Genomic DNA, 20,609 nt, shown 5'->3' with positions numbered 1-20,609 from the left:
AGTCCCAAAAATAAATAAACGTTGAAAAAAAAAATTTTTTAAAAAAATTAATTTTCTTCAGGTTTATTGACGTTTAATTTGCACAAGTAACACTCATTCTTGTTAGGTTTAGAGTTCTACAAAATCTACCGCGACAATCAAGATATGTAATATTCCCATCACTGTCCCCAAACTCCTCCATACTCTCTTCTGGCAGGTCTGGTTCCACAGCCCTTTAATAAGCTCTGCTTATATGTCCAATATTCTCTTTACTGTGTAGGATACTAAACACCTCTGGGTCATCTTTGTGCCCTGACTCATAAATTCTAGGGTAACAGGAAAAGGCCCATTAAACATCCTGTTACACACAGCTCTAATAAAAAAGAGTAATAACAACACCCACAAGCTCATATAGTGTCTGCCAGGCACCAATCTCATTCTTACACTAACTCATTTGATCTTCACAACAGCCTGGCCTGTGAAGTACGATCCCTAACCCCTTTCTTCCAGCTGAGGAAACTGAGGCACAGAAGAGATAAGGTAAACTGGCCAATCTCTCAGGGCTAGTGAGCCACAGAGCTTCAATCTGACTCAGCGGGTCTGGCTCAGGTCCACAATGCGAGGCACCACCTGTGCTGCCTTCCACGTAGAAAAGACACAAGACAACTGTACCCACAAAGCTCAAGTTTTAGCTGCGTATTTGGCTAAGTCAAGTATGAACAAGGAAGTCCACGGTTGGGGGCAAAAGAGTACAAATCTCGACTGGTCGCTTTGCTTTGCTGACTGTGGTGGAGGGGGAGCCCCCGCGCATCCTGACACCCCCCTCCCCCCACATTCAGCCCACTTCCCGCTGCGCAGCCCGCTCATCTCCCGCCCTCTGCCCAGCACCCCTACCCGAGGGGCGCACCCGCCCATCCTGTTAAAGGCGCTCAGGGCCCCCAGCGGATCCAACAGCCTTCCCCCCGGGGTGAGGAGAGGGGGGGCGGAGGGGGCGGGGATGCGCAGGGACCGCTCCATCCTCTCCAGCCTCCTGGGACCAAGGCAGTTCCCGGATCGGGGGCCAATTCCCGACGACGTTGGCCGCTACACGCCTCCAGGCAGCCGCCACAAAGCCCCTGGCTCGTGCCAGAGCGAGGGCTGCGCATGAGCGGGGCGTGCGTGGCGGCGCGTACACGCGCGCGGCGGTGGGCGGTGGGCGGTGCATGCGCGCGGAGCGCAGCCGGAGACAGGAGACGCCCTTAGCTCAGGTGTGCTGGGCCGTCAGTTGGGTGTTGGCCTGTCCCTGCGGTCGCGGGACTCTGAACAGCAACTTTCCCCCGAGCTCTGGCCTTGGCTGCCAAAGCGGAGACTTCCCAGGAACACCCGGGCTCAGCGGTTTGGAGCGGCAAAGGGGCGGACCTGCGTCCCCCCCCCCCCCCCCCCCGCCGTGTGGAACAGCTGGGGCCCACTCCTAAGCCGCCGGTGGTTTCTTAGCACCCTCCGTCGCCTTCAGTGCGGAGGTTTTGTTTAACTGTTGGTGAATAAGATTTCTACTCAGATGCTCTAGGGCCAGCTCTGCCTGACACCGTGGCTTTGGGCCAGGCACGTCATATTCCTGAGCTCTTTATTCCCATTGTTAAAAGGGGGAGGGTGCGCCTCTGTTCAACACGACAGGTTATTAAATTGAAGGAAATGAGATGGCCATTTGACTCATGCATGCGCTTGCATTGGATGTCACAGCCTGTGTCTGGCCTGGCTCACCTGCAGGGATCCCGTGAGGGAAGAGATAGCCCGGAACTTGTGGTGACACGAGTAATGTTGAAAGCACAGTAGCGGACAGAGTGGAGGCCAGGTGTGAGTTATGCATGGGAGGGGGAGAGTCAGCAGAGGTTTCACCCAGGAGATGACATCTGAAATGAGCCTTGAAGGATGAGATGGGAATGAGGTGCGCCTGGCACAGGGATACCTGAAAGCCTCTACAGGCAGGCTGTCGTCGTGTCTGGAGAGTTCTGGGAATAGCTGTGAGACCAGTGTTGGGGTGTGTGGGGAGGGAATAGGTGGGCTTGAAAGGGGAAGGTAAGGAACGAGTGTGGAGAGCCTTGAAAGCCCCTGCAGGCCAGGGAGGGAAGACTGCAGAGAGTCTTACAGGCAGGGAACTGACCTCAGATGTGTATTTCAGCAAAGTATCTCTGGCAGGAACCAGACAGGAATTGTAATTATACAAAGGGGATGTTGGAGGAAGGAAGTTAATCTCATAGTCCTGGGAGTAATGAGGGCCTGAGCCTGGCAGTGCAGTGGGGATGGAGACAGAAGCAGGATTTCAGGGAGATTTTGAAGATAGTAATTGACAGGCTTCAGTGTCTCCCCAGTACAGCCTACTGTAGGATGACTCCAGGGTCTGGAAAACCAGGGGGGAATGAGTCATTAATACATTTGAGTTTCTACCAAGTACAGACCTTTTGCCAGGTATTCAACATTCAAGACCAGAAAAGACCTAGTCTCTGCCTTCTAGGTGTTTGTAGTTGAATAAAGAAAATGGATGCATACCTAGATGGTTATGTCCTTATCCATGTGGTGTACAGCATTACAGGTGTCTTTATTGAGACTGAGGTGGGGGTGAGGGCAGGGAGGGCTTCCTGGAGGAGAGAGGCCTGCATTTCAGGGAAACGGGAGTTCCTAAGCAGTGTGGGCATCTGAGGCACAGAAGATGCACGGGTGGGAAGGCCAGGCCATTTGTGATATGCTTAGAGCACTAGATGCAGATGTGGGAATATAAAACTAGATCAACTAGTAGAACTAAGTTCTGGAGTGTGAGGTGGGAGGTAGAGCTTGAGTTTTATTCTCCATGGAGGAGGTGTTGGTAAGTTAGAGTGGAGGCTGAAGCTGGGCTATGGTGGGGCATGCAAGAAGAAGACTGGTGTGGGGGTAGTGGGGTGGGAACTGGAGGCTGGAGGGGGGTGGTGCATGGGGCCTTGAGGAGGAGGAGTAGAGATACCTACTGGCAGTTTACTGGCTAAGCAGAATGGCAGTTTACTTAACCTTGATAAGCTTGTCTCCTCACATGCCAACTAGAGATGGCAGTATTCACTTCATGATGTTGGGGTGATTCATTTGACAAATTTACTGAGCACTTTCCAGTGTTCTAAATTCCCAAGATACAGCTGAACTGCTGCAGTGTAAAATATAGAGGAAATACATACAGATTAAGTTAAAAAAAAAAAAAGAGGGCACAATTAGAGGTGGGCACAAGCAGATTTGGCTGTCATCCCCATTAGTTCCCAGAAAAGAGGCAGATGAGCACTGAGTGAACAAGATTCCCCCAGTTGTAGGGCAAGATGAAGGCTGCCTGGTGACAGTGAGCTGGCTGTATGCCTGAATGGTCTTGGCAAGGCCATCTTTAAAAGAATGATTTGGGACGGGGCGATCTCTAACCTCTTGCCTGGTGTCATAACTTCTGGTGATCACCTGGATGCCTCCATTTCTGTTCATGGAATAGCTGACCCTAAGAGTTTAGCCACAAGGAACCAAGATCCTAGGGGTCTACCGGGAGGACTCCAGCTCTGTGGAGCTCTGTCAGGGGCCTGCCTTCTCTTAAAACACTGTTTTCCAATGATCGTGTACTTGCTAGGTGCATTAAGAGGGGCATATTGACTTCTATCACCACTATTCGGAGTAGGCTAACTGTAGTTCTGTTTTATAGTTGAGAAGATTAAGGCATGAAGAGACTAGGTACCTTGCCAGAGGTGACACAGTTATCTGAGGGACTTTGTCTTTTTCTTGACTATCTGATCTGTGTCCCAGAAGTATTTCAAAGCTCTGCTCAGATGAATGTAAATAACAAATTAATGTTTTGTTTAAAATGAAGTATCTTGGGGCACCTGTGTGGCTCAGTCAGTGAGGTTAAGCATCCAACTCTTGATTTTGGTTCAAGGGCATGATCTTACTGTTCATGAGATGGAGCTCCACATCGGGCTCTGTGCTGACAGCACAGAGCCTGGTTGGGATTCTCTCTCTCTCTCTCTCTCTCTCAAAAATAAATAAATAAACATTTTAAAATAAAATGAAGTAGCAATAATGATTTATATATTTTATTTATAAATTTATTTTAAGTTTATAAATTATTATAAATTTATAAATATAATTTATCATATATTTATAAATAAAGTTTGAGTTTTATTCATAATTTTTAACTGAATTTCAAATCTTCAAAGACTAATAAAAATAGTGGTTAATATTTATTGCATGCTTCATAAACATAGTACAGTTGATCCTTGAGCAACATGGGGGTAGGGACACCAAACTCCTCACAGTCAAAAATCTATATGTAACTTAAGTCTCTCCCAAAACTTAATTATGAATAGCTCTACTGTCGACCAGAAGTCTTACTGATAACATGAACACTTAGTTAATTATTTTGTGTGTTATATGTATTGCAGATGGTATTCTTGCAAGAAAGTAAGCTGGAGAAAAAAAAATCGTAAGGAAGAGAAAATACATTTACACTTTGGTATTTATCAAGAAAAATCCCTGTCTAAGTGCACGTATGCAGGTCAAACCGGTGTTGTTCAGGGGTTATGCGTCCATAGGTACTTCATGTGCATTTTCTCATTTAATCTTTGCAACACCTCACGAGTTAGGTGTGATCATTATCACTATTGTTACTGATAGTAAAGTTGGAGTAAGATTGGAATGGGGTGGAGTGAGGTGGAATAAAGTTGGAGTGAAGTAAATTTGGATTGAGATGGAGTGAGGTGGGAGAGAGGGGGAGGAAGGTTGGAGTGAGGGGGAGTAATGGAGTGAGGTAGAAGCGAGGTAGAGTAACTGGTCCAAGTCACTTAGTCAGTGAGAGGCAGAACCAGCAATTGAACTCAGGATATTGGGCCCAGAACCTCAGCTCCTGACCACTAGGCACATCACCCCCGATAGGATTTGTCTTTGAGATCTTAACTAGGAACAGCAATCATTCAGCAGCCAAAACTGTTTTGTTTTTGTTGTTTGCAAGATCTCGGTACACCTTCTTATCCTTCTTTGTTGTTCAAGTTAAATAAGGGGCAGCTTTTCTCCTCGACAGAACTGAAATGGGAATTTGCTGGAGGATTTGAGAGCACACACAAATTGTGCAGCCTTGGGTTCGCGGAAGCCGAGGCAGTAAGGAGCGTTGGCCTCTGCCCTCAGGGGGGAAACATCTGAGCTGGCATCCCAAGGTAGGCAGCAGTGCGGTCGGTTCAGTGAATGGTGTTAGTTTGAAAACTTGGAAAGATTTGGCATGTGTGTAGAAGATAATTTTCTGAAATGCCTCCCCCCACCCCACCCCCGAAAAATAAGATCCAATGACTCAAACACCTCTGAGTTTCTCAGCTACTGGCTTAATCTGGGAAGGCTGAGGGCCACCTCTCTGACCACATAGCGTCACTTGCCAGTGTCTGGCCTTCCAGACTCTCAGGTATAAATAATGGTGGTAGAGATGGAGCCTATTGGTGGCTGGGGGGCTGGAGGGTGGGGGGCAGGGCAGCATTTAGAGCAGAAGGGCTGGAGGTAAGCTGGTTCGGTGGGGGCCACAGGAGAAGCACAGACAACCTGGGCTTGTCTGCAGTGTTGTGCCTAGTGTCCTGACAGAGTCAGTGGGAAGCGGCCATGTGATCTGGATTGGTAAATGGATAAAGCATTGATCCTCACACATCTCTGAATTTACTATTGGTCTTAAAAAAATACTTTCATTTCAGCCAGGTCACGATCTCGCGGTCCGTGAGTTCGAGCCCCGCGTCAGGCTCTGGGCTGATGGCTCAGAGCCTGGAGCCTGTTTCTGATTCTGTGTCTCCCTCTCTCTCTGCCCCTCCCCTGTTCATGCTCTGTCTCTCTCTGTCCCAAAAATAAATAAACGTTGAAAAAAAATTTTTTTTTAAAAAATACTTTCATGTGCTTTTAAGTGTTGACTGTTAAAAATCTTTTTTTTTTTAATTTAATGTTTATTTATTTTTGAGAAAGAGAGAGTGCGCGCATGCGGGAGACAGAGGATCCAAAGTGGGCTTGGCACTCAGCAGCAAGCCCAATGCAGGGCTTGAACTCACAAACTGTGAGATTGTGACACGAACTGAAGTCTGACACTTGACCAACTGAGCCACTCAGGCACTCTTAAGTATTAAAAATCTTATTACGTAAGCCTCTTTTTCCTCCGGACAATTACATACCTTTGGCATATGGGATTTTTGCCTGAGCCAGTGATGGAGATGTGTGTCACAAGCCCATACTGCCTCCAAAGCGGTGGCTGCCAAAACTAACAGCTGTGAAATTATTTGTGACTGTTAAGGATAAACACATTTGTCCCTATTCATTATATGATCGGTAAGTGCTAGCAGTTCCTATCTGTGAAACTGTGATTTATTCCCTGCAGTGTATTTCTTAGTTTGGAAGTGGACACAGAAACCATGGCATCGTTTGTTTTCTTTGGGATCCAAGTTACAAGTTTGGGCCCCGTTATCAGGCAGGCCTTGGCTCCTCAGTCTCTGCAAAATTGGGCTTTCCTGTTTTTGTCATTCTCCGTTTACTTCGTAGGCATGCTTTGTGTAGGGGAGAAAAATACCCATGAAGGAAGCTTCTCAGAGGGTGACCAGGTGCACAGTTCAGCCAAGTAGGTGACTTGATGGGACGTGTCTCTTTGTGTTTGTTCGGGTCGGGAAGGGTGTGACAGCGCACTGGGAGATACTCGGCTTACAGCCAAATAACTTTTCCACCTGAGGTACGAGGCAGCTCTTCTGAGGGGTCCAGTCTCGGCTTCTTGAGAAACCGAGTATGTGGGAAGCAGATGGCCCTATGTGGCACTCCCCGTGTGCTGCGTGATGGCTGCTCACGGTGTGTGTTCCGAGCAGATACACAAAGCTCCTCCTGTCCATGCGTGTGTGTGTGTGTGTGTGTGTGTGTGTGTGTGTGTGTGTGTGTGAAAGTGTCACTGTGTACATAGTGAAGTTTTTGTGAGTAGAACAAGCAAAAGAACAAAGAAGCAAAAAGGCGTGGCGGGTGGAGAGAGAAATGGCAGCATGTTGATAGTTAGCGAAACCGGATAGTGGCCACACAGGGATTCATCATACTCTTTGTGTATGTTTAAAAATATGTGCGGTATTTAAACATTTGTGTAAATGTATGGTCCGTGCAATTCTCACTGCACCCTGTCTCTGCTGCAAACGCTGTGCTGGGTGTTTGGGTGCAGTGACAATTCTCTACTTTCACGGTGCTCAGAGCGATGGGGGACAGACATGAATCTCACATCATACAAATACTGAATATCAAACAGAGAGGCATTCTTTGAAGCACAGAGATGAGGTATTAGGAAAACTTTGAGTAGTAGAAACTGCTAGGGGGAGGTGGGCTTCCTTCACAGAAGGATTTACCCAGTTGAAGTCTGAAGCGTGACTAACTGGATGCCAAGGAGAAAGGGAGAAGAGAGTTCTAGAAGGTGAGATGGGCTTGTGTAGTGCCAGGGACCTGAAGCGGTCAGGGTGATGGAGTCCTAAGGGAGGGGATTGTGGCTCGGAGGTGGGCTGGGCATGTTGCCAGGCCTTGTTATAGAATTTCCCTTGGTCCTAGGAGCAGTGGACAGCTAGTAAGCAGCTGAAGCAGGAAGTAGCTATGGATCCACCTCCCCTTCCCAGGCACCATTTTGGCTACAGCGTGGAGGGTGAGTGGGGGGCAGGAGTTGTCATGTAGGTGAGACACTGAGGCTGTCTGGGGTGGAGGTGGGGACAAAGGTGTGTCTAACAGCTAGAATCTAAGCTTCTGACCATGTGGATGTGGGTCAGGGAGAGGGAGGGTCAGCGTGATGGTGATGGTCCACCATGTGCTGAGATGGGCACCAGAAGGGAGGGCCTGATGTGGAGGAGAAGCCCTGTGTTTGGTCTGGTAGAGGTGGAGGGAGATAATGCTGAGACAGTTGGTCACATGGGGTTGGAGCTCAGGGCTGAGATGTGGGCAGAGGGAAGAAGCCAGTGACTCCTCACATGCGCATGGTGCTGGGAGTCAGAGCTGCTTGGAAAGAGGAACCCTCCATGAGAAACTAGGATAGGACAACGGTGACCAGCTCCAGCCCACCTTGGGTAGTTTCCTTTTTAAAATTAAACAAGTTATGGGACCTTTGGGTAGTTCGGTCAGTTAAGCATCCGACTTGGTTTTGGCTCCAGTCATGATCTTACGGTTCGTGAGTTCAAGCCCCACATTGGGCTCTGCGTGGACTGTGTGGAGGAGCCTGCTTGGGATTCTCTCTCTCCCTCTCTCTCTGTCTCTCTCCCCTGCTTGCTCTCTGTCACTCACTCTCTCTCTCTCTCAAAATAAGTAAACATAAAAATAAAAACAATAAATTGAATCAAACAGGTTATGCATGAGCATGCTTGTCATAAAGATGTTAAGCCATGGCACGTGCATCCAGACACATACCCTTACAGACCCAGTACTGTTCTGCATATGTACATATGTGCACGCACACATGGTTTTCCATTTTACCTAAATTTTACTCAGCATTTACCCACACCACCAACTCAGCAGCTTGTTTGCTTTGAAAAATTTTTTTCCTGATGTTTCTGTATCATAAAGTCTCCTCCTACAATCCTGTCTTCCAGAGGGCATCGCCGTTGACATATTCCTTCAACTTTTTCTTCCATGCTTGTATGGTATCTTGTTATACGGATGCATCGCTATTTATTTAATTTTTCCTCTGTTACAGGACGCCTAGGCTGTCTACAGATTTCCTGCTCTTAAAAAGTAGTGTTGGGGTGCCTGGGTGGCTCAGTCGGTTGAGCGTCCAACTTCGGGTCAGGTCATGATCTCGCGGTTCGAGAGTTTGAGCCCCGCGTCGGGCTCTGTGCTGACAGCTCAGAGCTTGGAGCCTGCTTCGGATTCTGTCTCCCTCTCTCTGCCCCTCCCCTGCTCATGCTCTGTCTCTCACTCTGTCAAAAATAAATAAAACATTAAAAAAATTTAAAAAGTAGCACTGTAGTGGGGGTCCTTGAGGGCATGTTTTCATTTGTGGGCATTTGTGAGTATTTTGGCAGGCTGGAGTCTTCCAGGTGGAATCACTGGGTCAAAGTGCGTGCACACTTCAGAGTTTTAACAGACATTGCCCAGTTGCTCCAGAAGGCCCATTTCCCTTTAACCAGTCCTGGACTTTACCTTTCTGAATTTTTCATAGTCTGTTGGGTGAAAAGTCTTATTTTAGCGACACTTTAATTTACATTGCATCTATTACTTGCAAATGTAAGTATCCTTTAAAATGTCCACTGGCTGTAGCCAGTTTTCATGAGAAAATTGTATCTTTTGCCCATTTTTCTTTTTAAAAAAATTTTTTAGTGTTTATTTTTGAAAGAGACAGAGCATGAGCGGGGGAGGGGCAGAGAGCGAGGGAGACAGAATCCGAAGCAGACTCCAGGCTCTGAGCTGTCAGCATAGAGCCCGATGTGGGGCTCGAACTCACGAGCTGCAAGATCATGACCTGAGCCGAAGTCAGCCACCCAGCCCAGCCGACTGAGCCACCCAGGCGCCCCTGCCCATTTTTCTTTAGGGTTACTTTCCTTTTTCTACTGAGCTATAACAGTTCTTTATGTGATATGGATATTAACAGCTCTAGTCTAAGGATGCACCCAACCTAACGGCAGTCTGAGAAGCTCCCCTTCCTCTCTGTCACCCCCAGCACCCTGTGTCTGTCTGTTGTCACTAGGTCCTGCTTGCTCTCCTCTGAAGAATCTTGACAACTCTGTTCTTGGTCCCTTAAGATTCGGGACATGCTGCAGAACCTTCCCTACAGCAGACTGTCCTTGCTGTCTGGAGTAGGCTCTGTCCCCAACTCACTTCTCCCAGGGCTGCTCAGAGTCTGCTTTCTCTGGTAAGTAGGCACCCAGTAAGTATCTGCTGGTGGTGAGTAGGCACCCAGTAAGTATCTGCTGGAAGAAGAAGTGAACAGCTCTAGTGTGAATATGGAAAGTCAGGGCCACAATGGAAGAGTCCTTTGTCCTACTGGGCCTTGGGTTTCTGTCCTCATGAGGACTGTTTGGCTCCTTCATGCACTTGGCAGTTCTGACATTATGGAGTCCAGGAGAAAGGAAGTCAGCCTCTGCCTCTCAGAGGGTATAAGCCTGTCTGTGCAGGGGACTGGAGGCCAAGTGCTCTCCTCCCGCTACTGCAGTGCCCAGCTCTGTATCCTGGGCATGACCTATGTCACAGCCTTCCTTGGGCCAATTGTTTGGTACCTGTTGGCTGCCAGGCTGTGGAGAGGGCCAGAGCTGGGTTCTTCCTGTCTTCTCCCTGGGGCTCCAACATCCTAGTTGGGTGGAGTCCCTCTTTATCCCTTGGTAAAATGGTGAGCTGTGGTTAAGATGTGGTTAGTGATTAGTCAGGCCTATGTAAAGGCAGGTGTCCACGTTTCCTGGATACAAACCACAGTCTCTCCAGACCTGCAGGCCCACCCACCCAACCCAGCCTGGCCTGGCCACACTGTGGCTTCCCAGAACCCCCAGCCCTTGAGGACCACCCTCACTTGGCTCTGCTTTCCACTCTGCCCACATTTTGTGTCCCTCATGCCCCTCCATAGGACATCTGCTCCCTGCTGCTCCTTGGTGACAGAAGGGGACCTGGTACAGTGTAGTTTCCCAGTAAATATACATGGAGTGAACAAATGTATAGAGTTCATTTGTAAGACTTCTTTTTAAAACATTTGTTTATTTTTGAGAGAGTGACAGCGTGAGCAGGGGAGGGGGCAGAGAGAAAGGGAGACACAGGATCTGAAGCGGGCTCCAGCCTCCAAGCTGTCAGCATAGAGCCCGACTTTGGGCTCAAACCCACAAACTGAGATCATGACCTGAGCTGAAGTCGGACACTTAACCAACTGAGCCACCCAGGCACCCCCATTTGTAAGACTTCTGGCTGATTAGGGTTGAGTCATTTCTGCTGAGATGATCACTCTTTAGTTTTTGCTTAGAGAGCATGATTAACATTTGGATATTTAGAAAGTGCCAAGGAGGAAAAAAGGGAGGAAACTTCCTTTTTAAAAACAACTTTGTTATAGAAAAATACAAATATATGCACAAACAGAATAGCACAGTGACCTCCCATGATCCTGCCCCAGCCCTAACAAGTCCCAATTCACACCCATCCTGTTTCATCCAGCCCCCTGTCCCCACTCCTGGATTAATTATAAGCAAACCACAGATATGCCATCCTTAAGTAGTTCAGTTTGTATTCAAAATGAGGCTTCTAGAAAGAAAGTCTGAGGGAGAGATGAACTGCTAATTTCCATGTTCTGCTGACCCAGTGGGATGGTGCCCAGCATACTGTGTTACCCGCCCTGAGTGGGTGTGTGTGCTATTTGCATGACATCCAGAAGGGTCAAGCCTGGCTCTAGCCACTGCACAGGTGTCTCCATGGTCATTTCCTTCCTGTGCTGGTCAGGGACACCGTCACCAGCTCAAAAACTCTGAGGGGTTTTCCTTTTTTCCATTTCCTGTCATGGTTTTGAAACAGAGAGGAAGAGTGGTATGTTGATCTGATAACCATTCACTTACTCTCAGAGTTGGTGCCACATATTTATTAGAAATTGTGGTCAAAATCATGAGTATCAGTAATATGAGGAATGCTAATGTTCCAGTGGAATAGGAAGAAACAGATTTTGTTTTTAGTTTATATACAAATAGGTATGCTTTTAGGTCTTCTGCCACATTGCTAAATGTGTATTCTTACATGAATGATGGAGGGAAATGTAAATCTCATATTTATACACATTGAGTCACTTCAGTGGAATGTCAATAATTGTTAAAAATTATGGGAGAAAAAATGTGGCCTTGAATATGATATTTTTTTTTATTATTTTGAGCTTCTGATGCTGAAAATAAAACATCTCTCAGTTGGCAAAACAAATCAAGATAAAATGTGGGTTTTTAAAAAATGTTTATTTATTTATTTTGAGAGAGAGAGAACAAGTGGGGGAAGAGCAGAGATAGAGGGAGAAAGAATTCCAAGCAGGTTCCATGCTGACAGTGCAGAGCCAGATGCAGGGCTCGAACTAACGAACCCAAGTCGAAATCAAGAGAGACATTTAACCAACCGAGCCACCCAGATGCCCCTAAAATGTATTTTTAAAAAACCGAATGTTGGGGCGCCTGGGTGGCTCAGTTGGTTAAGCGTCTGACTTTGGCTCAGGTCATGATCTCACAGTCTGTGGGTTCGAGCCCTGTGTCGGGCTCTGTGCTGACAGCTCAGAGCCTGGAGCCTGCTTCAGATTCTGTGTCTCCCTCTCTCTCTGACCCTCCCCCATTCATGCTCTCTCTCTGTCTCAAAAATAAATAAACATAAAAAAAAAAAAAGAATGTTGCTCAACAACAAAAAACCAAACAGCCTAATTGAAAAATAGACGAAGTACTTGAATAGGCCTTCCTCCAAAGAAGACATACAAGTGGCCACTAAGCACATGGAAAATGCTCAATATCACTAGTCACTAGGGAAATGCAAATCAAAACTATGATGAGATATCATCTCACACTGCTTAGAATGGCTACTGTCAAGGGGTGCCTGGGTGGCTCAGTTGGTTGGGTGACCAACTCTTGATTTCAGCTTGGGTCATGATCTCACAGTTTCTGGGTTTGAGCCCCTTGTCAGGCTCTGTACTGGCAGTGCAGAGCCTGCTTGGGATTCTCTGTCTCCCTCTCTCTCTGCTCCTCTCCTGCTCTCTCCCTCTCTCTCAAAAATATAGAAATAAACATGAAAAAATAGCAAGTGTTCAGAGGATGTGGAAAATTGGAAGTTTGGCAGTTCCTTGAAAAGTTAGACATAGGATTACCATATGACTCAGCCATTCCACTCTTAGGTACTGAAAAGAGTTGAAAGCATGATGTACAATAGCCAAAAGGTGGAAATAACCCAAATATCCATCAGCAGATGAATGGATGAACAAAATATGGTATATACATACAATGGAATTTAGCCATAAAAAAGGAAGGAAATTCTGACACATGCTACAACATGGATGAAACTTGAATGCATTATGCTAAATGAACTAAACCAGACACAAAATGATAAATGCTTTATGATTCCACTTATATGCGGATCCTAGAGCAGTCAAATTCATAGAGACAGAAAGTAGAATGGTGGTTGCCAGGGGCAGGGGGAATAGGGATGGGGATTTTTCATATTGATAAGAGATCAACACTTACCAAGAAAACATAATTATTATAAATATATATATATACACCCAATACAGAGACTCAAAATATATGAAGCAAAAAGTGACCAAATTAAAATAAGTAGATAATACACACTTGTGGTTAGACATCTCAACACCTTTCAGTAAATGATAGAACAAGTAGACAGAAAATCAGTATAAGGATACAGAATACATGAGCAACCTTATCAGTGTGACTTTATTGACATAGTATGATCTCTGACCACAACAAAAATTAGAAATCAATAACAGAAGGACATCTGGAAAAAACTCCTAAATATCTGGAAATTAATACATTTTTCAAGTAACCCCAAAGTTCAAGAAGTCACAAAGAAAATTAGAAGATATTTTGAATTGAATGATGATTAAAAACAATAGTAATAAAATTTGTGGGATGCAGTTAAGGCAGTATTTAGAGGGAAATTTATAACTTTAAATTTTTGTATTGGGAAGAAAGAAAGGCCTTATAAACCATGATCTAAGCCTCACATTTAAGAAGAAAAAAAATTAAACCCCAAATAGAAGAAAATATTAAAGAACCAAAATCAATAAAATAAAACAGAAAAGCAGTAGCTAAAAACCAGTGAAATCAATGGCTGTTTCTTTTTTTTTTTATTTTTTAATATATGAAATTTGTTGTCAAATTGGTTTCCATACAACACCCAGTGCTCATCCCGAAAGGTGCCCTCCTCAATACCCATCACCCACCCTCTCCTCCCTCCCACCCCCCATCAACCCCCAGTTTATTCTCAGTTTTTAACAGTCTCTTATGCTTTGGCTCTCTCCCACTCTAACCTCTTTTTTTTTTTTCCTTCCCCTCCCCCATGGGTTCCTGTTAAATTTCTCAGGATCCACATAAGAGTGAAACCATATGGTATCTGTCTTTCTCTGTATGGCTTATTTCACTTAGCATCACACTCTCCAGTTCCATCCACGTTGCTACAAAAGGCCATATTTCATTTTTTCTCATTGCCACGTAGTATTCCATTGTATATATAAACCACAATTTCTTTATCCATTCATCAGTTGATGGACATTTAGGCTCTTTCCACAATTTGGCTATTGTTGAGAGTGCTGCTATGAACATTAGGGTACAAGTGCCCCTATGCATCAGTACTCCTGTATCCCTTGGATAAATTTCTAGCAGTGCTATTGCTGGGTCATAGGGTAGGTCTATTTTTAATTTTCTGAGGAACCTCCACACTGCTTTCCAGAGCGGCTGCACCAATTTGCATTCCCACCAACAGTGCAAGAGGGTTCCCGTTTCTCCACATCCTCTCCAGCATCTATAGTCTCCTGATTTGTTCATTTTGAATGGCTGTTTCTTTAAATTAAAAAAAGAAAATTGCTGTTTATTTTTGAGAGCCAGAGATAGAGCATGAATGGGGGAGGAGCAGAAAGAGAGGGAGTCACAGAATCCAAAGAAGGCTCCAGGCTCTGAGCTATCGGCACAGAGCCCGAAGCAGGGCTTGAACCCATGAACCATGAGATCATGACCTGAGCTGAAGTTGGAGGCTCAACCAACTTAGCCACCCAGGTGCCCCAATGGCTGGTTCTTTAAAAGAGCAATACAACTGATAAACCTCTAGTTAGACTGATAAAGAAAAAAAGAGAGAGACCTAGTTACCAGTATAGGCAATAAGGCAGGAAATGATTCCACAAACATTAAAAGGGAAATAGGAGAAAGTTATAAACAACTTTATGCTAGTAAATCCAAAAACTTGGATAAAACAAACTACTTAAATACTCAAATTACCAAAATGGACTCAAGAGGAAAGAGAAAATCTGAGTAGCCCTGCATGAACTAAAGATATTAAATTTATATTTGAAAACCTTCCCACAAGGAATACTCCAAGCCCATGTGACTCCAAGGATTAACTTTACCCAACTTTATGGAAGAAATAGTGCCAATTTTACACAATATCTCTGAGAGAACAAAAGAGGAGAGAGTACTTCCCAGCTCATGCTATGAAGCCAGCACCACCCTAATACCTAAACCTGGGGAAAATATTAGGAGAAATCTACAGGCCAGTATCTCATATATAAATAGACATTAAAACTCTTTCAAAATATTTGCCCATTGAATCCAGCAACACATAAAAAAAGACTATTAACCATGGACAAGTGGAGTTTATCCCAGTAATGCAAGATTGATTTTTTTGGTTTATTTTATTTTTGAGAGAGAGAGAGAGAGAGAGAGAGAGCAAGAGCACAAGTGGGGGAGGGGCAGAGATAGAGAAAAAGACAGAGAATCCCAAGCAGGCTCCGTGCTGTCAGCACAGAGCCCAATGCAAGGCTTGAGTTAACAAACCATGAGATCGTGAACTGAACTGAAATCAAGAGTCAGAAGCTTAACCAACTGTGCCACCTAGGCACCTCAAGATTAATTTAACATTTAAAAAAATCAATGTAATTTACTATATTAACAGAATAATAATTTAAGAAAACATGATCATCTCAACAGTTGCAAAAAAAAAAGGCATTGACAGAATTCAACACCTGTTCATGATTAAATCAAACCAAATCAAAACAACAACAAAAAACGCACAGCAAATTAAGGAGGGAAGAGAGTTTCCATAACCTTGTAGAGAGCAAATACTAAAAACATAGAGCTAATATTATAGGACAAATTGAACACTTCCTCCTCCAGTCAGTAACAAGACAGGGATGTTCTTGCTGTGTTTTTTTTTTTTAATTTTTTTTCAACGTTTATTTATTTTTGGGACAGAGAGAGACAGAGCATGAACGGGGGAGGGGCAGAGAGAGAGGGAGACACAGAATCGGAAACAGGCTCCAGGCTCTGAGCCATCAGCCCAGAGCCTGACGCGGGGCTCGAACTCACGGACCGCGAGATCGTGACCTGGCTGAAGTCGGACGCTTAACCGACTGCGCCACCCAGGCGCCCCTGTTCTTGCTGTTTTTATTCAACATTCTAGTGGCAATGCTAGCTAGTGGACTAAGGCAAGAAAAAGAAAAGTATACAAACTGGAAGGAAGTAAAACTATCTTTATTGATAGACACCATGTCCATCTTAAATAGGACATGACCATGTACCATGAAAACTCCAAGGACTCTATCAAAAATCTAGAATTAATAAGCTATTAAGAATTAATAAGCTAATCATAGGACACAAAGTTAATATTCAAGAATCAGCTGTTTCTTCAAATGCTGGATATAAGCAATTGGAAGTTAAAAGTTTAAAAATACCATTTACAATACCATCAAAAACACAACATACTAAAGGGGAAATATAACAAACTATATGCAAGAGAGGTACACTCAAAATTACAAAATATTGCTGAGATAAATTCAAAAATACTTAAATAAATGAAAAGATATACCAAATTCATGAATCATAAAATTTAATATTGTTAAGTTTTCAACTCCCCCCATATTAATCTATAGATTAAATACAATCCCAAATAAAAATCCCAGAAGATTTATGTAAAAAATGGCAAGTTTGTTCTAAAAAGTGTGTGGAAATGCAAAGGGCTGAAGCCAAGTTTTTTTTTAATTAGAACACTTTTGAAAATTAAAAGCAAGATCCACATAAGAGTGAAACCATATGGTATCTGTCTTTCTCTGTATGGCTTATTTCACTTAGCACCATACTCTCCAGTTCCATCCACGTTGCTACAAAAGGCCATATTTCATTCTTTCTCATTGCCACGTAGTATTCCATTGTGTATATAAACCACAATTTCTTTATCCATTCATCAGTTGATGGACATTTAGGCTCTTTCCACAATTTGGCTATTGTTGAGAGTGCTGCTATAAACATTGGGGTACAAGTGCCCCTATGCATCAGTACTCCTGTATCCCTTGAGTAAATTCCTAGCAGTGCTATTGCTGGGTCATAGGGTAGGTCTATTTTTAATTTTCTGAGGAACCTCCACACTGCTTTCCAGAGCAGCTGCACCAATTTGCATTCCCACCAACAGTGCAAGAGGGTTCCCATTTCTCCACATCCGAGAAGGGGGAGAAAAAAAAAAGAGGTTAGAGTGGGAGACAGCCAAAGCATAAGAGACTGTTAAAAACTGAGAACAAGCTGAGGGTTGATGGGGGGTGGGAGAGAGGGGAGGGTGGGTGATGGGTATTGAGGAGGGCACCTTTCGGGATGAGCACTGGGTGTTGTATGGAAACCAATTTGACAATAAATTTCATATATTGAAAAAAAATAAAAATTAAAAATAAAAAAAATTAAAAATTAAAAAGAAAAAGAAAATGAAAGAAATAAAAATTCTTACATATCTTAAATAATGTAAATATTTCAGTTTATCTAAAATAAAAATTTAAAAATAAAATAAATTTTTATGTAAGAAAAAGAAAATTACAAACAAAATTGGAAAATCTACACTATCTTATTTAAAAAAAATGTTTAATGTTTATTTATTTTTGAGAGAGACAGAGACAGAATGCAAGTGGGTTGGGACAGAGAGAGAGGGAGACACAGAATCTGAAACAGGCTCCAGGCTCTGAGCTGTCAGCAGAGAGCCCGACATGGGGCTCGAACTCACGAGCTGCGAGATCATGACCTGAGCTGAAGTCAGACGCTCAACCGACTGAGTCACCTAGGCACCCCTACACTATCTTATTTCAAAACTCACACAAAGTTATAATCATCAAGACAGTGTGGTACTGGCATTAAGGTAGACATATAGATCAATGAAACAGAAATAAACTCACAGATACATAGTCAATTGATTTTGACAAAGTTGCCAAGGGAATTCAGTGGAGGAAAGGACAGTTTTTTCTTCAACAGTTGATGCTGGGACTGTTGGATATCAACATGGGAAGAAATGAATCTTGATCCCTATCTGATAAAGTATGCAAAAATTAACCTGAAATAGATCATAAAGCTAAATATAAAAGCTAACATTATAAAACTTGAAGAAGAAAACACAGAAGAAAATATTTGCCACCTTGGCAGATTTCTTAGAACATGAAAAAGCATAAACCATAAAAGAAAAAAAGTTGATTAATTTAAATTTATTAAAATTAAAAACTTATTTTAAAAGCACCCTTAAGAAAAGGAAAAGATGAGCCAAAAACTGTACATTTGACAAAGGACTTTTATGCAGAATCCATGAAGAATGTATAACTCAAAAATCAGAAAAAAGCAAAACTTCCTTATGCATTAAGCAAAAGATTTGAGCAGGTGTTTTACAGAAGATATACCAGTGGCCAATGAGCACATGAAAAGATGTTTAATATCTCTAGTTATAAAGGAAATACAAATTGAAACCATAGTGAGATAGCATGAGACATCCATTCGAATTGCTAAAATTTAAAAGATCAACCATGTCAAGTTTTGCCAAGGAGATATACGTTACTGTTGAGAATGAAAAATGATATGATTGGTGGGGTTCTTGGGTGGCTCCGACCGTTGAGTTTCCGGCTCTTGGTTTCAGCTCAGGTCATGATCTCATGGGTTTGTGGGATGGAGCCCCACTTCGGTCTCTGTGCTGTCGGCATGGAGTCTGCTTGGGGTTTCTCTCTCTCCCTCTCTCTCTGCCCCTCTGCTGCTTGAGCTCCCTCTCTCAATAAATAAACAAATAAACATTAAAAAAAAAGAAAATGGTATGCTTGAAAAAGTTGGGCAGTTTTCTTCACTCTTAAACATTTATGTCCTATTTACAACTCAGCAATTCCTTGCTATGCAATACATAACAGAAAACATCTGTCCTTGCAAAGACTCACACAGCAGCTTTATTTAATAATAGTCAAAAACTGGGACGCCTGGGTGGCTTAGTTAAGCATCCAACCGTGGCTCAGGTTATGATCTTACGGTTCTTGGGTTCAAGCCCCCTATCCAGCTCTATGCTAACAGCTCCGAGCCTGGAACCTACTTTGGATTCTCTCTCCCTCTCTCTCTCTGCCCCTCCCCTGCTCACACTGTCTCTCTCTCCCTCTCAAAAATAAATGAACATTAAAAATTTTTTTTAAAAACCCTGAAAACAACTTAAATGTCCATCAACATGTGATGAACAATTGTGGTATAGTGGTGCAGCGGAACACTATTAGCAATAAAAAGGAGAAACTACTGAAGATGCCACAAGTGGATAAATCTCACAGACATTATGTTGAATAAAAGTAGTAAAAAAAAAAAAAAAACCCACAGATGGCATGGTTTCATCTATAGAAAACTCTAAAAAGGACAAATCCAATCTGGAGTGACAGGAAACAGGTCAGTGGTTCCCTGGGCGTGGTTTGGGAGGTGAGGGGATTGACCAGGAAGAGTCACAAAGGAACTTTTCGGGCCATGGAAGTGTTCTATGTCTTGATTGTGACAATGGTTACTTACACAGGTATACACGCTTGTGAGAACTCGTGAAACTCACTTAAACTAAGTGCTCTCTATTGTATATAGACAATACCTTAATAAAGTTGATTCACAAAAATCTTGTATGCAACCAAGGTAAAAAAAAAAAACTTATGTACAGTAGTATAGTTACTCTGTATTTTCTTTTTTTATTTTCTTTTTCTTTTTTCTTTTTTTTTTGAAACAGAGAAAGAGAGAGAGAGCAAGGGAGGGGAAGTAGAGAAGGGAGAGAGAGACTCTTAAGCAGGATCCACACCCAGTGCCGAGCCTGATGCAGTGCTCAATCTCAGGACAGTGAGATCATGACCTGAGATGAAGTCAAAGAGTCTGATGCTTAACCAACTGAGCCACCCAGGTGCCCCTCTACTCTGGATTTTCTAAAATAACTACAGTTTATATCAGAAAAAAGAATGGAAACCCAGAATGGTACATAAAGATTGCTACCATTTTTCAAAGGATCTATTTACCCATATGCTTGTCCATGTCAATCAGTGTACACAATCTGCTTGTAAAAGTTCCCCTGGTAATGGGGGATAGGCGGAGAGGGAGAGACACTTGAATTTTTCATCATGGGCACCTGTTCCCTAACAGAAACCAAAACTTCTGATTTACAATTGATGACGCTAAAAAATGTGCCATTCAGTCTGGGACTGCCAAATGACTTGGAAACAGTACTAAGGAAACCAAAGTGCTGGGTAGTGCAGTGCTAGACTTCAAGTCTGAGTGATGAGGGGGAGTCTTCCTAGGAGTGTCCTCCTGTGCACGGCCCTGGGAGCCAGGGGCAGTGTGTGTCCTGGCAGGTGGTGTGGCCCTGGTCAGCCCCATATTGCTCCCATCCACACTGTCCTAATCATACCCAAGTCACAGCAAAAATCCAATTCTTTTGAAAACGAGGGTTAAATATAAGGGTGTTCACATAAGCAGAGGCTGTGTGCCTCTCAAAGCAAGACGCTCCATCTGTCCTCTTACATTGCTTGCTGCAATGCAGTAATCCCAGTCATGGACACTCAGTATAATCTAAAACAACAGTTATCCAAGAAATTAAATTTTGTTAACTTCAAGAATACAGTTGAACTTATTTCAGTGAGTGGGATGTAAAGAAAAGCTCACAGATTTGGAACCACATATATATGTTTT

At 43.7% G+C, this 20,609-nt stretch overlaps 1 long non-coding RNA gene across 7 annotated transcripts in view; it reads left to right on the top strand.

Annotated features, from left to right (window-relative positions):
* Positions 1 to 976: 976 nt before the first annotated feature.
* Positions 977 to 20,609, top strand: part of LOC102900078 — a 31,048-nt gene continuing 11,415 nt past the window's right edge. For 3 of the 7 annotated variants that reach the window (XR_006588012.1, XR_006588011.1, XR_006588013.1), the window contains exons 1-4: positions 4,069 to 5,162; positions 6,511 to 6,586; positions 7,540 to 7,630; positions 9,659 to 9,823. This is a non-coding gene — a long non-coding RNA (uncharacterized LOC102900078). Of the gene's footprint in view, positions 1,227 to 4,068; positions 5,163 to 6,510; positions 6,587 to 7,539; positions 7,631 to 8,668; positions 8,854 to 9,631; positions 9,824 to 20,609 lie in introns of those variants that run through there. The other 4 variants (XR_006588014.1, XR_006588015.1, XR_006588016.1 and 1 more) reach the window with 4 other exon arrangements.

The sequence above is a fragment of the Felis catus genome, chromosome D3 (genome assembly GCF_018350175.1).
Source record: "Felis catus isolate Fca126 chromosome D3, F.catus_Fca126_mat1.0, whole genome shotgun sequence".
In the NCBI taxonomy this organism is placed as follows: Eukaryota; Metazoa; Chordata; class Mammalia; order Carnivora; family Felidae; genus Felis; species Felis catus.
The sequence above is the reverse complement of the archived record's forward strand: the minus strand, read 5'-3'. Positions and strand labels throughout refer to the sequence as shown.